General features: G+C 41.4%; 1 protein-coding gene across 3 annotated transcripts in view; it reads right to left on the reverse strand.

Annotated features, from left to right (window-relative positions):
- The window catches only part of LOC105688701 (zwei Ig domain protein zig-8), a 178,923-nt gene that overhangs the window by 76,960 nt on the left and 87,619 nt on the right, over nt 1-14,344 (reverse strand). The window lies entirely within an intron of this gene.

Consider the following 14,344-nt stretch of genomic DNA (forward strand, 5'->3'; position numbering starts at 1 on the left):
GAAACACGCGATTTTGTAACACGCCGAATGTTGTTGAAATTTTTCGTTTAAATTCTAATAATTACGTTGTACTTCACGAGGTACCGCGTGTACACTGCACGTGTAAGCGATTAAAAAATCGACAGAAGCGATCGCGTGAGCTGCCGCAAGTCCAAAAAAGCACGATACAACGTCCGCGAAATTCCGTTTATAAATTTTGGAAAAACCGGCTGGCGTTGCTCTTTTTCAAAATTCAATATTCAACGAAACATTTCTCACAATCTGACAATAAGTCGAAGATTGGAAAAATAGGAATACGAATAAATAAAACAAAGAGAAAATCATGCGAAATTATTTTCCTTCTTTTCGTTGGTCTGATTGCGAGAGGTGATAAAGATTCTTCGCTTCTTTCTGTCTTTGTATTCCGCAAAAGAAGATGAAATATCCCGACGCGACGATAAGAAGAATATACATATATGTATATAAATACGTGTGTTTTATTTCTTTTCATTATTTCCATATTTTCTATTACTTTCTTCATTCGTATTTTCATTATTCCTCGGAAGTAAGAAGCCGATGACGTTATCTAAGACACAAAAGAAACGAACAGATGAGAACGGAAATTTCCTCTTTTTTTTTTTTTTTTCGGAAAACAATTTCGAGGGGGTTTCTCATGACTCTGTACGACGAGGAGGTACAAGTTCAACTCACGGTAAATAAAAGAGAAACGTCAAGCCAGACGTCGTGCGCGCACATAAATGGCTTTCGCACGAGGGGGTAGATTTTTCTGAAGCTCCGAAAAACCAAAAGTAAGAAAAAAAAAAAAAAAAAAAGAAAGCACACCGGGCTCACGCGTACCAGCGAATTAATTCGCACACCTGTACGCGCCTACTGAGGTAGATGATTAAATTGGTCGGGCGGTTCGTTTGCGCTGTCGGCAGTCACAAAGAGAGTTAATTATGCTCATTCCTTGCAGCACAGTTTCTGCGCAACATAGATACACACAACATACCGCACATATGTATATAATTTACGCCACGCGTGTATGCCACGTATTCATATGGGCATGCAACGGTCGGCGACGCAAGGTGGACAGTTTGCTAATGATTCGCTCGGCTAACTTCATCGCTTTGTTTCTGTTTAGCCCTGGCTATTAAACCGTTTACTCCCGTCAACGCGGAGGACGCCGACCGCAGGCCCCTCTCTTTCGACCCTCTCCGATGCGACGGTTGACGGAGAAGAAGAGAAAAAAAAAGGGGGGAGCGGGAGACCACCTCGTTTGTTTTCTCACGCAACCTGCTCGCACTTGGTAAAGGGCATGTAGTAGAATTTTCCAGAGAGAGAAGAAAAACGAAGAAGGGAAAATTTTTATTTCCACGCAATCCGCGCCCATTAGTATTTTCCCGAGGAATTTGGGGGAAACGTCACAGCAAATTGGGTCGAATTAGATTACATTATGTGAGAAATTAAGACGTGTGTATAAATATATCGTGTGCACACTTATTTACCCTTGAGATATCGTGATTCTTTTCCTAATATTTGTAGATCGAACCCTCCGAGGAAATTTTCCACCCTATCACTTGTTACATAAATTCTGCGAATGTTTTATGTATCGTAGATGTATGTATATATACCTGTAGCTTTACATACGGAATACGGAAAGTGATTTCCTCTTTTCTTTTGGATAGATATTTAACGTCGTTTTGCGTTTTATTCTGACGTTATTCCCGTAGCCGTGGTTGGTGAATATTTGAACTCCTCGTAGACGTCGTTGGATGAAATATGTAGAAATAGGAGGTGAAGCGCGGACGGAGAAGCGGCTCGCAAGCTCATTGTCAGTTCAATCTGACGTTTCCTGTTTCCACGTGTAATTACGCTGAAAGCGTTTTCATGTCAACCTCCTACAACAACAACAATGGCGGTTTCTCGCAACAATCTCCGCGTAACGGTACAAACCAGAATTCGATGATAATTAATAAACCATCGAAACGCATTTAGATCTCACGATGATATTCCGTCGAGAGAATTTCATCCATAAATTTAACGTACCTCGGTATTGACCAACCCAACTTTGCGGATTGTCCCAATTCCGTAACGCGCTTGAAAAACCAATCGTCGATTGATTATTTTATATTCTTTTTCATTAGTTTATATTATTTTTATATCGTTTACATTATTCTAAGGTTTACTCCGCTCCATCTTCCCGGCAAACTAGACGCTGCAAGACCGGACGCGGAATCCGGAGTCGACCCCTGAATAATAAAAGTGATATTTATGCGTTCGGATATTCGGCCCTCTCTGGATGTACATGATATTAAATTTCAGCTGTATTTTCACATCTGCAGTTTCACGGAGTTCCATGTTAATAACGTCGTTACACACATAAATTCTCGCCGATGAATTTATCGACGGAAATTTAATGGGATGAGAAACACGTTGCGCGTTAATCCATACACGATAATTGCGTGATATTCGAACAACTTGATGGAATTTCACAGAATTAAAACTGCGAAAAAAAAAGTAACCACGTGTAACATCCGACAAGTCACGTGTGGACGAAAAAATGCGAAGTTTCTTTCGTTCGATCTCAAGTTCTTTCCCGAAAATCACCCATTTCCGAAGTTGATTGGAAAATTTCATATCCTTGGGCTAAAAGAGCGTCGAATGAGGATGTAAAATAACTTCAGGTCAGGTCGGTGCAGGGTACGTAGCGTGAAGAAGATCGTGTACAAGAAAGGACTTTAAGAAAGACGGCGCGCCGCGAAGGGGATGTAGTTCGGCGAGTGGAGGTAAGAGAGAAAAAGGGTTTCCTTGATGGGTTATAGCAATCGTGAATTTATAGCTACGGTGGTCGCTAATAATACTCGGAGCTAAACCCCGAGAAATATATTGAAGGGAAACACTGGGGAAAAGGCGAGGGAATAAAAGGAGATAAAAATAGAATGGAAAAAAGGGAGTGAGTTGGGAAAAAAAAGCGAATACAAAGCAAAAAAAGAAAGTACAGCAGCGGCGCGTTGAGAGCCATCTTGTAATAACGCGCACCTCGCACCCCACGGTAGGACAAAACTAGGTAGACACGGCCGATATTATATTCACTTTATTTTCCTTTCGTTTTCTTCCCGACGTCGTTGTATCTCCTATTCATGTTCCCCTCACCCCCTTCTATCACCTTGTCCGCGCGGCGAGGGTTGTAAAAAACAAGATCCCCCTCACCCTCCGCTTTTTCGTTTTACTTTTCTCGACGTTTCTCGGATTTTTACTATTCCGCTGTACCAATCTGCTCCCCATTCATCTCAATTTCTGCTCACTGTACAACAGATGCGAGACGTCTTCCTCATACTTTCGAAAACTTTTCCGACGCTTCTCCCCGTCCCGCAACCCGATCTCGATATCATCTTACGACGATTTTCCGCTACCGCGTTACGTCCGCGGCGAAAAAATATGTGACCGGGAAGCGCGATGTGACGTGACCCGGTGCGATGAAAACCCATCAGACTTCATCCCCCGTTACACCTACTTCTGCGCGGCGCAACAGTGGAACCCACGTGATGTACTTTGGGAAACGAAAGTGAATGTAAAAACGTTGGGTCAGCCGCCCGCGCCCAGGTCGTCGGTCTCCCATATACCCTGTGTCCTAGAGTTTACACCGCGGGTATGTACGGTTGCCTGCTGCCCACGCGCCATCTTGGGCTTTGGTCTGACTTACCAACGGAGGGTAAAATTGGCGCTCGATACCAGGCAACCGGTGCGAATTCTAAGACACGCGGTATGTAAACTTGAGGCGTTAGGGTCGTTTCGTGTTTCGAATGATGTAATTTGGTCTGGAACGGCGAATGGGTGTTTTTTTACTCCACGAAAATGCTTCGGCAAGCTGGTGCTACAGTGTCGCTTCTTCTTTCCGTCAAAATTCTTCTTTTTGCCTCATTTTTCTTCTTCAATTTATCGATTTCTCATTTCGTTGTATAATTGATCTAAATTTGCTCTTTTCTCCATTTCATATCTGGACGAGTTGCACGTTGCGGTGGATGAAATATGAAAATGATGAAAAACGGAGAAAGAAAACCCGAGGAGAATCGACGGAATTTTTCACCGATTTTCGATTCGCACACGTTACAGTACTCGATGTCGTGTGCGCGCCATCCACCCGCGGTATATTACGTACATTATGTACCGATATTATGTACGTACCTATGTAAAGAATAAAATATGTATACGACATTCCGTTAGTTTTTCTGATATTCGCAACACAGTACCGACACGTTCCAATGTCACGCCACGTTGCACCTTTCTTTCTCGGAGAGAAGGAAAAATCTCTTCGTTACTTCATCTTTCTTTTTCTTCCGTCTTCACTTCTCACAGAGCTACAAATTGAAGATCTCGCGCTTTCATTCGTCTATAATTTTCGTGAAAAAGAACAGACCCGTTCTTCGCCTCCTTTCCCCTCTTGCAACGGCTATGTCCGCGGGGAATAAAAAATCCGATCATATTCGCGTTGACGAGGATAAGATTTTGAAAATTTTCGGTACGTCTTGCGAATAAGCTTCATTTTTTTTTCCAAACGCGATAATCTGAGAGAAAAACTTTTTCAAAAGTATCTCATCGGTGTCTATCGTCGGTAGGGGTGTGAAGTGTAAGGTGAGATAGGTGAGACGCGAGTTATACCGTTATGTAGGTAAAAATAAATATATATATCTGCGTGTATAAACTAGTAGGAGGTAAGAGCTTTGTGCCGTTGGCTAAGAAAACGCCCCGCGCCAGTAAAGGTGACACCATTTTCATTTTATACCCCATGAGAGTAGAAATAGGGAATATCAGAATAGGAATACGATCATGTAGGTGTACGTCACATGAAGACACACGTGGGACGTGGCGGGGTTGGAAAGAAGACGGACGGGGTCGCCGTGTTATAAAGTAAACCAGGGTAGGTTGCGTCTGGTTAGTGAGTTTTTCGTATTATCGTATAAACTGGAATGTTGGTAGTATTTTCTGCCTAGCTAAAATTGGATTGCCATTTTATTGCCAATATTCGTTTTCCTTCCAACTATCACTACGCGACGTACGACTACCACCACCTACGACGCGTAGCTTTAACGGTCACTTATAGATACCGTATCGTTCTCGCCAAATCTCAAAAAGAACATTTTTCTTTTTCTTTTTTTTCTCAAAAAGTGGGGAAGAGCCATGAAAACGAAAAAAATAAGGAATATTATTTCCACGTATGATCACAGGTGATCAGAAGTAGAGAAAAAACGACATTTACGTACAAAGATTTAATTAGAAAATGATGAAACAATTTCGTGGTTATTACGGACATTAAATTATGAGGTGATTCGGAGTTTTTTTTTAATTCTTTTCTCCACTTTTCTCTTTTCTTTCTTTCACCTTCAGCTTCTTCATTCCTTTATATATATTTATGTACATATAGAATTTTTTTTCTTTTCTTCTCAAGTGTGAGGGTGAGAAGATAAAAAAAAAAGTGAGCGCGGAAGCTTCGTTAATTAATTGCTCCCTGACACCTGCTACTCTTCAGAGAATCGTAACTCATCGTTAAACCACCGCGAGAATCATACCCATTTTTCGTTTTTTTCATCCTTTTCAAAATATGAAAAGAGAAAAGGAGAAGAAGAGTGAAAAAAAATAAGTAGAACAATCGAACGTACACGTCGCGAAAAAAATATCAGATATTCAATTAATAACAGATTAAACGAACACGGACAGTAAATTTTTTTAATCCATTTGCTGCGAATCGTATTTTCTCTTATCGTTATTGTTTTTCAACTCGTTATAAACTGTTCAACTGCGCGGTAAATTTCTCTTCCTTTTCTCTTTTCGTTTAATTATTTTATTTTTTATTTTTTTTTTTTTTGGTGAAATATATAATTGTTACATAAATACGTACGTAATTATTTACGTAACTATTTGTATCTATAATTTACCGTGTACAAATTCGAATACATATTACTCGCATATGTATATCCGAGTTTGTACATACGTACGTACGTATACGTACATATTTATTTAAAAGAGATTTTCACGTGTAGGTGGGCTGAAATCCTGACGCGCAACCAATCAGACTGTGATCAATAATATAATAAATGGAGTGCATCGGAGTTATGGGGGGGAAAAAGGGGGAGGAATGACGAGGATCGAGGGAAGGGGGCGCGGGCTGAGCAACAGAAATAATTAATTAATCACCCCGGATATCCGCAAACAAAATTATTATAACGGTACAGTCGAGCGGTGGGCTGTTCATGTTTTAATTAAATTCAAATGACAATGTCGTTCCAAAGATACAATTTATTTTCTTTCGCGTGCTACCTGTCCGTGAAACGTATGCGTACACGCGTGCGAAATCCTCCGCGAGAGGATTAAAAGCTCCAGGAAGACGACGTCCCTACGAATCGACCCGAAGGTTTTCTGTTATTCTGAATTAATCGAAAAAAAAAAGCTCTAGAATTTTTCAAACTTCCTCGATACGAACATCATCGTCGTCGTATTCGGAGGTTTGGTTAGATTTTCGTTAAACGTTTTTAGTTGATCGAATTTAATTTTTGATAGTTTGGTGGGCGGGAGAAAGAGCCAGGGAAAATTATCGAAAATAATTGAATGAGGTATTTTGGCTTTGATTTAATTACCGTGAATTACGGAATGCGAATCCGGTTGCTAGGAGGACCGCACACGTGAGCGCTATTCTCACAAACTATTGTATACCGAGGGGTACACAGGTGTTCAAACGATGAAAATTTATCGAAAATTACACCTGTAATTACATTTCAACGATTCGTTCGAAATTGACACTGACGGATCGTCGGTCAATCGCTATAATTACAACGGGGATCGATACGCATGGTTCCCTTTCTTTTTCATCCATTCAACGGTCTCATGGATTAGAAAAAAAAAGAATACAGAATTCGAAAGTACCTTAACCGAAAAGGACTAAAATATTCGTACAGAAATTACGAAAAGCTCGCAAAATAAACTGGGGAAGGCTATAAATTTTTCGAAGTTTCTACTTTTCATGGCGAAAAATAATAGTAGCAAAAAAAAAAAAAAAAGTACAATTCCTGGTGGATTTCTAGTAACTCTATATCTCGGGAAGGGTGGTGTACGTGCTCGAGAAATGAGTACACGTGAAACCAGTGGCGTATATCTGTATGTAGGAAAACTCCATAGTCTCGGTATACTACCGGGCGTTGGGTTAAATGAACTTGTCCTCTCGTATATATAGAAGGATCAGGTTGGATTACGTTGGGATTAGATGAGATTAAGGATTCTTGGTCGGTGGGCAGGACACTTTCCTGCTAACTGTCGTCCTAAATACATACCTGCTCTAGTTCTGGACCCCCCTACTATCCCAGCCTTCGGGCGGGAAGCCCATTAGAAACATGCGATTGTGTGTTTAGCGTTGCATATTCATGTCATACATTAGGATGATAATTTTGATCCTCCATTTTTTTTTTTTTCTCTTTCTCGTAACTCCAAAGCCAAATTTTATTGAATTTAATTCAATTTCTCTTGTTATTCTTCTCAATTTGGGAATTAAATGAAAAAAATGGAGAAAAAAAGGAACCAAAAAAGGTCGTTAAGATCGCAAGGACCCGACATTTTTTTTTCTTTCTTTCCTTTTCTGTTTTTTTTCTTTTTTTTTTCTTTGTTACACACGCACGAGGGGTTGTTTCTTTTTGCTCGTGTCCTTTTTTCCCTTTGTCCTTTTTTCCTTTTGTTAGATTTTCATTCCTAATTTGCAAATTGACTCAGCAAAGTCGTCCTGCACGGGGATATGGCATTCGAGCTTATTTTCCGACGCTTTGTGTAAGGGCCTCAGAGACCGTTGGTTGGCTGTTGAATATTTGTAGGGTAGGTGGGTAGGTAGGTAGCTATAGGTAGGTGGGAAGAAAGGAAGGCAGGCATTACGAAAATGTGGAGAGAAAAGCGGACGAGGGGAAAAAATCTGCAGACACGAGCTCGTAACGTACAAACAGAAGAAAACTTTCCCCGCATATCCATCAACCCCCTTATTACACGTGTGTATATTTTATGTATTAAACAAGTACATATGTAAGAAAAATCGTTCGCATGTTACACCGTACGGAAAAAACAAAGTAACCCCCCGATTTCGACTCGGTTCTCTTTATTTTTTTCACTTTCTCCCTTTCCTCCTCATTCTTCGGAACCCTCGACCGAGGAAAGAAGGTAATTTATGTACACGTAACCTACCCACGTAACCACCCCAACTTCGGTGTATATAATAAATAATTTACACACCGGATGGTGGCGAGGATGGTGTTTTTAAACACATACGCGATCTTATGTACTCGCGTAGATTTTTCCTTTTTTTTTTTATTTCTTTGTCTTTCTCATATACGCGAGGGACTTTAATATTTACTTTTCAGAGATTTAACGTGCTACAGATTGTCGGGATATAAAAAAAAGCTCGTCCCTTAAAATAATCTCTCAACGATACGTTTAACGCGTTTCAATAAGCGTAAAAAATACCGATACTTTTAATACAACAGAGTGAATTAGACGTGTCCATAATTCACAGGTCGCTCAATTCCTGACGATTTTTGAAATTTTTGAAAATCTAGAGTAGCGATCCCTTGAAAATTTTTTTCAGACTCACATATCTTCACAATAGACGAAGAACAAAGAAAGGAATGCTCGTTTTCGCTGCGCCGCCCTGAGCATAATTTGCTAATTAGACAACTTCGACGTCACCCTTCCAACCCTCTCCGCCCCTTTCCGCCCCCGATGTGTGAATCGCATACAGCAAGCACCCTTTCGTCAAACTGCAAGGACGAAGCGCGACGCGACGCCACCGAGCAAACCATATGTGCAACCGGTTAATTACAAGGCAGATTGTCAAACCTTCCCGCACGTAACTCTCTCTCCCACTCCATCCCTATTTCGGTCTTCCTCTTTATCTATTCATCTCTCGCGTTGTAGGCGCCCGGCGTTGTAATTACAGACACGAATAGCGCGCCGGATGGAAAGGAGGACCGTCGAATGCGCGCGTCGGATATCAACCGTTATCCCTAAATGTGGACATCTGGATTACGCTACCGATGTGGACTGATTATGTGGTCGGCTAATATCGGCCGACGCAATGTCGCGCGAAATTCATGATCACCTGCTTCGCGATCGGAAGAAAATTGAAGAAAAGTCGCGACGGATGACGAACTTTCGATGGGATTGAAAATTTTCCTCTCACCTTTTTTTTTTTACACATAATTTGCGAACCGTACATCGCAGAGCCGGCGTCGCTCGGAGTCAGGGACACCCGGTTCACGTTTTCGCTGCGAGCGATTTTGTGTGATTTTTTTTTTCTTTCTTTTCTTTCCTCTCGTTCTTTCGATTTAATTTTATTATCATTTTTTATCTTCACACAAGAGCTGCCGCCGCCTCCTCGTTCTCCTCGCTTTGAGATATTTTATAATTAATTTTCAAACTCATGCGTCTAACTAACTCTTTAGTCTCCACCGAAACTAATCAATCTCGAAACTTCCCTTTGCCGCCTTCACTGCCTGCTGCTGCTGCCGCTACTGCTGCGACTACATCCACCGCTCCCGGTGCTCCCTGCCGCTGTCAAGTGACGCGAGAAAGCTCTTCTCTGTACCGAGCTCAATCTACCGTAACTGTCTGACTGAAGAACAGCTACATTATAGGAATATACTCGCGGAGGATTTTACTGCGGCAACTTCCTCTGAATTCACATTACCTTCTACATCACTCCGAATATCGCACCCGCCATTCCAGATCGAATTAAAATTCCTAATCAAAGTCCCGATAATTATAATGATTAATTGTACCTCGCCCGCACGATCAATCGAGCAGATTAGTTATCTCGCGTTAGTTTTTTTTTTTTTCTGTGTTTTCGATTTCGATTCGTCTCTTCAATCAAATCCCCTCGACGTTCCAACGAAGCGGATAATTTTTCAAAATTTCGAGAATCGAAGCACAGATTGGACGCTTTTTTTTTCGGTCGGTCTTTCGAATCGGTTCGCATGGATAAGGGTTGAAGAGAATGTAACATCCCCCGCCGAAACTGCAATAGCTTGGGGCTGCAGGCGAGTTTTTGAAATTCAGCAAAACCTTCGTTCAACGTTAATCACTTCCCACGGCTTCACCGACGCTTTTCATTATCCTTCGTATTTACTTGTCACTTTCGGCGACTCCGCCGAGGGTATAGTTTCCCCTAATTAACCGCACACACTACCCGGTTAAGCATTAATTCATTTATATTCGTACAAGCGGCGATTCGGACTCGCAGTTATCGGGTTTTCTCCCCGTTGCTTCCAAAGATTCCTCCGTTTCTCGATCTGCCTTCATCTACCGGTTTCGATGTACATATGAAACTTTGAAAAAAAAAAATTCTCCGCTTTTTTCGTTCGTTTTTTTTTCGGTTTTTTGGCTTTTCTTAAATCTGAAGCAAGAAACGTTATGGGGATTTCAGAAATATGGGTCAACGTTCAACTCCAGGCCTTTTCTTTTTTACCAACAATTTCGGAAGAAAGTTGAAACAAATTATAGGAGAGATCTTCGCGGGAGGAATGGACAAAGTTTCTGATTGCGTACCTCACTTCTGTCAAATTTAATTTTCTCCGACAAAACTTACACGTATTTAACAACTTTTTTGTAACATATATTCGTCGGCTATAATACGTTTCTTCTATTTTTCATTATTCTTTTACTTTTACATACCCAACCCTCGTCGTTAATCGTTTCGTAGCAAAGAGAAATTTTCTTCTCTCATTTTTATGCGCCAAGTTATTTCGGTTGTTGTACATGACGAATGTATATTAATACAACTGAAAGTATATATGTGCTTTACGCTGTAATTAGAAGGTAGAAAATTTTATTTATTATACGCGAAAGCGGTAGCAATTTTGAGTTTTAAAGTTAACAATGATCGTTATACCGAGAATTAGTATTTCCTCTCGACAAAGCATCGTGCCCAAAACGTTCTATTTTAACTCGTTACATAATTCCGCAAACCTCGTTCGCGTGTCACCGACCAACTTGTATCCTCTCGTCTTGACATGGAAAACGATTAGGCCCAACATTAACCGGATAAAGAAAGAATAAAGCGGAGTAACGGCGGACGATTAATTCTGATGCACACGTGATTCGCGAGAATCCTTCGACTATATTTGTAACGAGATCTTTGGATTTTTCGAAATTTCATTTACCTGCACTCACTTCTGTACAAACATCTTCAGAGTCGTTTCGAAAGTAGTTCGAACCATCCGGAGTTAGTCGAACTTGGATCATTACGAGTTGACGACGGCACGCAACGTGCGTTATTTATTTATATCCACATAATTATGTATACCTTTCCGCACACGCACGAACATGCGTATATACCTAACCAACGAAATTGAATTACTGCCCTAAGGGGATAGCGACGAGGGGATGAAGAATAAAGTTACACAGGTACTATAACGTAAGGCAGGCTCTTACCCGCTAGTTATTTATGGAGAAATTCGGGTGGGTACGTTCACAAAGGGCCACTAAATAGCCGCGAATAAAATTTTCAGGCTGAAGAATCTTCCGCGGGTGGAAAAAATCAAAATTTCACCTCGACAAAATGTTTGGTTCGAAGGAAATAGAAGAAAACCGTTGATAAGGAGCTTCTACAATCGTTGTTAATCTAAAAATTTCTCGTTCATTATTTTCGTTTTTTTTTTTTTCCGATGGGAATTCCTCGTTTTCGTTAATTCGTTATTTTCAACTCGATTACGCGACTCGCCGTACACTTCGGCAGTTAAACGAGCCTCGTAAATACTTCGAAGCGGACTGCGCGAGGGTTTCATGCTTCGACAAAATAAGTCAGAGTCAGCTGGAACGATCATTCCTTGAGGACCGTTCAATAAATCGTGACGAGAATTATTCACCGACTCAACGCTCATCAGCAGCTAGAGGCGGCGTGATTTATTTCTCCGCTAGTTTTGATCCTTCGAATCGGTAAAGGGTAAAATGAGAAGTTTGTTTTCCCTCTTACTTCTCTAGGAAAACTCAGACCGCGAGATGGGTGAAGGTCTTGGATCCGGCGGTGCACAATTGCACCAAAAATTTGCAAAACTGTATATGTGGCGTTAGTAACATGGGTCGTTCGCGTTCTCGTACACTGGGTGTGCCAGAAGTAACGGACGCCATTGTCGCATCTCACATCTGGTAGAAAATAAAATTCTGAGACGAAAAGTCCTCAACCATTTTTCGATCAGACGCCTAGATAATTAATTATGAATTGAAATGGAAAGCAAATCGGGCGCACGCTACAGCGGAAGGACAGCGCAGAGAGAACGTGATAGGTGACTGCGAGATGGAGACGTGAGAGATCAGGTTAGTTTTTTCCGCTGTAGCGCGCGCCTGATTGGCTTTCCATTTTAATTCATATCCGATTATCTAGGCGTCTGATCGAAAAACGGCTGAGGACTTTACGTCTCGAAATTTTATTTTCCATCAGATTTGAGATGCGACAATGGCATTCGTTACTTCCGGCACACCCAGTACGGAAACGAAGTGAATGCAACGTATAGCGCGAGTCGACTTGCGTGCTGCACGTACGTTTCTAAGGGATCTAAAATACTTGGTGAAACTGTCAGAGCGTAAAATTTGTGCGACTCCAAAATCCTCGGCGAATATTCGCGGCCATAATAGGACTCCCCCCCCCCCCGACCCTGAGGGGGAGCCGTCGCTCGTTGTATAGCTGCGCTTACGGCACCAACCCACATTACACACAAGTGTACGTACGTCTATGTACACATAAATTTGTATATTCACACCCGCACAAAGTACCTTTAGAATTTACTGTACACCGGCAAATGGCCGAGCCCGAGAGGAAGGACATCTGAAACCCGAAACCCGGACGCAGACTCTCCTATCTGCGCTCCACTCTACGAGGGACCTCAAAAATATCCTCTCGAAGAGGCGAATTAAAAAGTCCGAAAAATCTTTACGCAAATTCAAAAATTCACCTCGCTTCGCTCAACTGTGCATTCCGGCGGCTCCGGTCCTAGACTTTTTTTCTTTATCGCGAATTCTTTTTTTTCGCTAGAATCAGGTCGTATATGTTCGCCGATCGGGTGGAGAGAGCTATCAAAGCGTGATGGTCTTCGGAAAAGTGGAGTTATAAGGAAGGCGATAAAAAAAGGAAATCGAATGGGAAAAAGATAGAGATTATAAAAAACCACTTGAGGAAGGGTTAAAAGTGGCGAGAGGGAGAAGAAGGGAGGAGAGAACTAGCAGATTAGCGGGCGGTGTGCAGCCTCCGGAGGGTGTGAAAAACAAAAGGAAATTTCAAAAGTGGGACAACGGAGCGCGGGATATCGGGTGAAATTTCCTCGTTTTTTTCTTCCACTTCCTATTTTTCTGTTTTCCGAGAAAATCGCGAACCGTTGTATTCCCTCGGTGAACACGGACGGGCGTCTCGGGGACTGGAAAGTTTGTCAACCGGTATTCGGACCCCGTCAAAACAAGATCCTCGAGGAAATAGAAGAAAGGAGAGCGCGAATAAAGTTTGGGGAAAATTTGTCAAGTTCTTACCTATACCTAACCACCCTTCCATTCCCTTCCTACCTCCCCCCGCATCCGTTCTCGCTATTTGAAAATATCCCACGTACGTAGATCACGCCGAACTATATGCCGTAAGCTATAGGTACACTCGTGTGCGCGTATAGAGACGCGAATAGATACGGCGGGTAGAGAAATTCCTTCCGCAAAAGAATTTTCAGACCACTCGATTTCAAACTTGTAAATTCGTTTTATTTCCTTTATTTATTTACCGAGTTCGATGAAATTCAAACTGTATGTGTGGAAAAACCTGAAAAAAATAAAAAACTTAAGGGAAAATCTTGTAAAATAAATTTCGTATAAAAATAACGAGAAGAGAAAAATTTCAACTTTGCTTCGAATCATGTTCGGAATGATTTTTTTCTCTATTTTTTACGGTGGCAATAAAATCATGATGAGGTGTGATCGGTGAATGAAGAAAAAAAAAGGACGCGAATGAGAATCTCGTTCGGATCGTAACGGATTTTCTGTTTAAATGTCACAAGCGTCGTGAAGTCAGCAGTATTTTTGACGATGGTGTTCGCGGTGGCGCGAAATAAGAGAAAGAAAAATAAGGAGAGGGAAGGAATAAGGGAATATAAAAAAAAAAGGAAGAGGGAAAAAAAGAGAAATTATTTTATTACACAACTGTCACTGCAGCCAGCGTTTTTAAATCGCTTTAATCTAACCCCGCGTTAAGCTGATCTTCGCTAATCGGTTGCGTATGTTGTGTATAAAGTAATTTTTATTTGACTTTTCCGGAATTTTATTTTCTCCCTCTTACGTTCTCCTTCCAACTTTTCTTCATTCATCA

The sequence above is a fragment of the Athalia rosae genome, chromosome 6, assembly GCF_917208135.1.
Source record: "Athalia rosae chromosome 6, iyAthRosa1.1, whole genome shotgun sequence".
Taxonomy (NCBI): Eukaryota; Metazoa; Arthropoda; class Insecta; order Hymenoptera; family Athaliidae; genus Athalia; species Athalia rosae.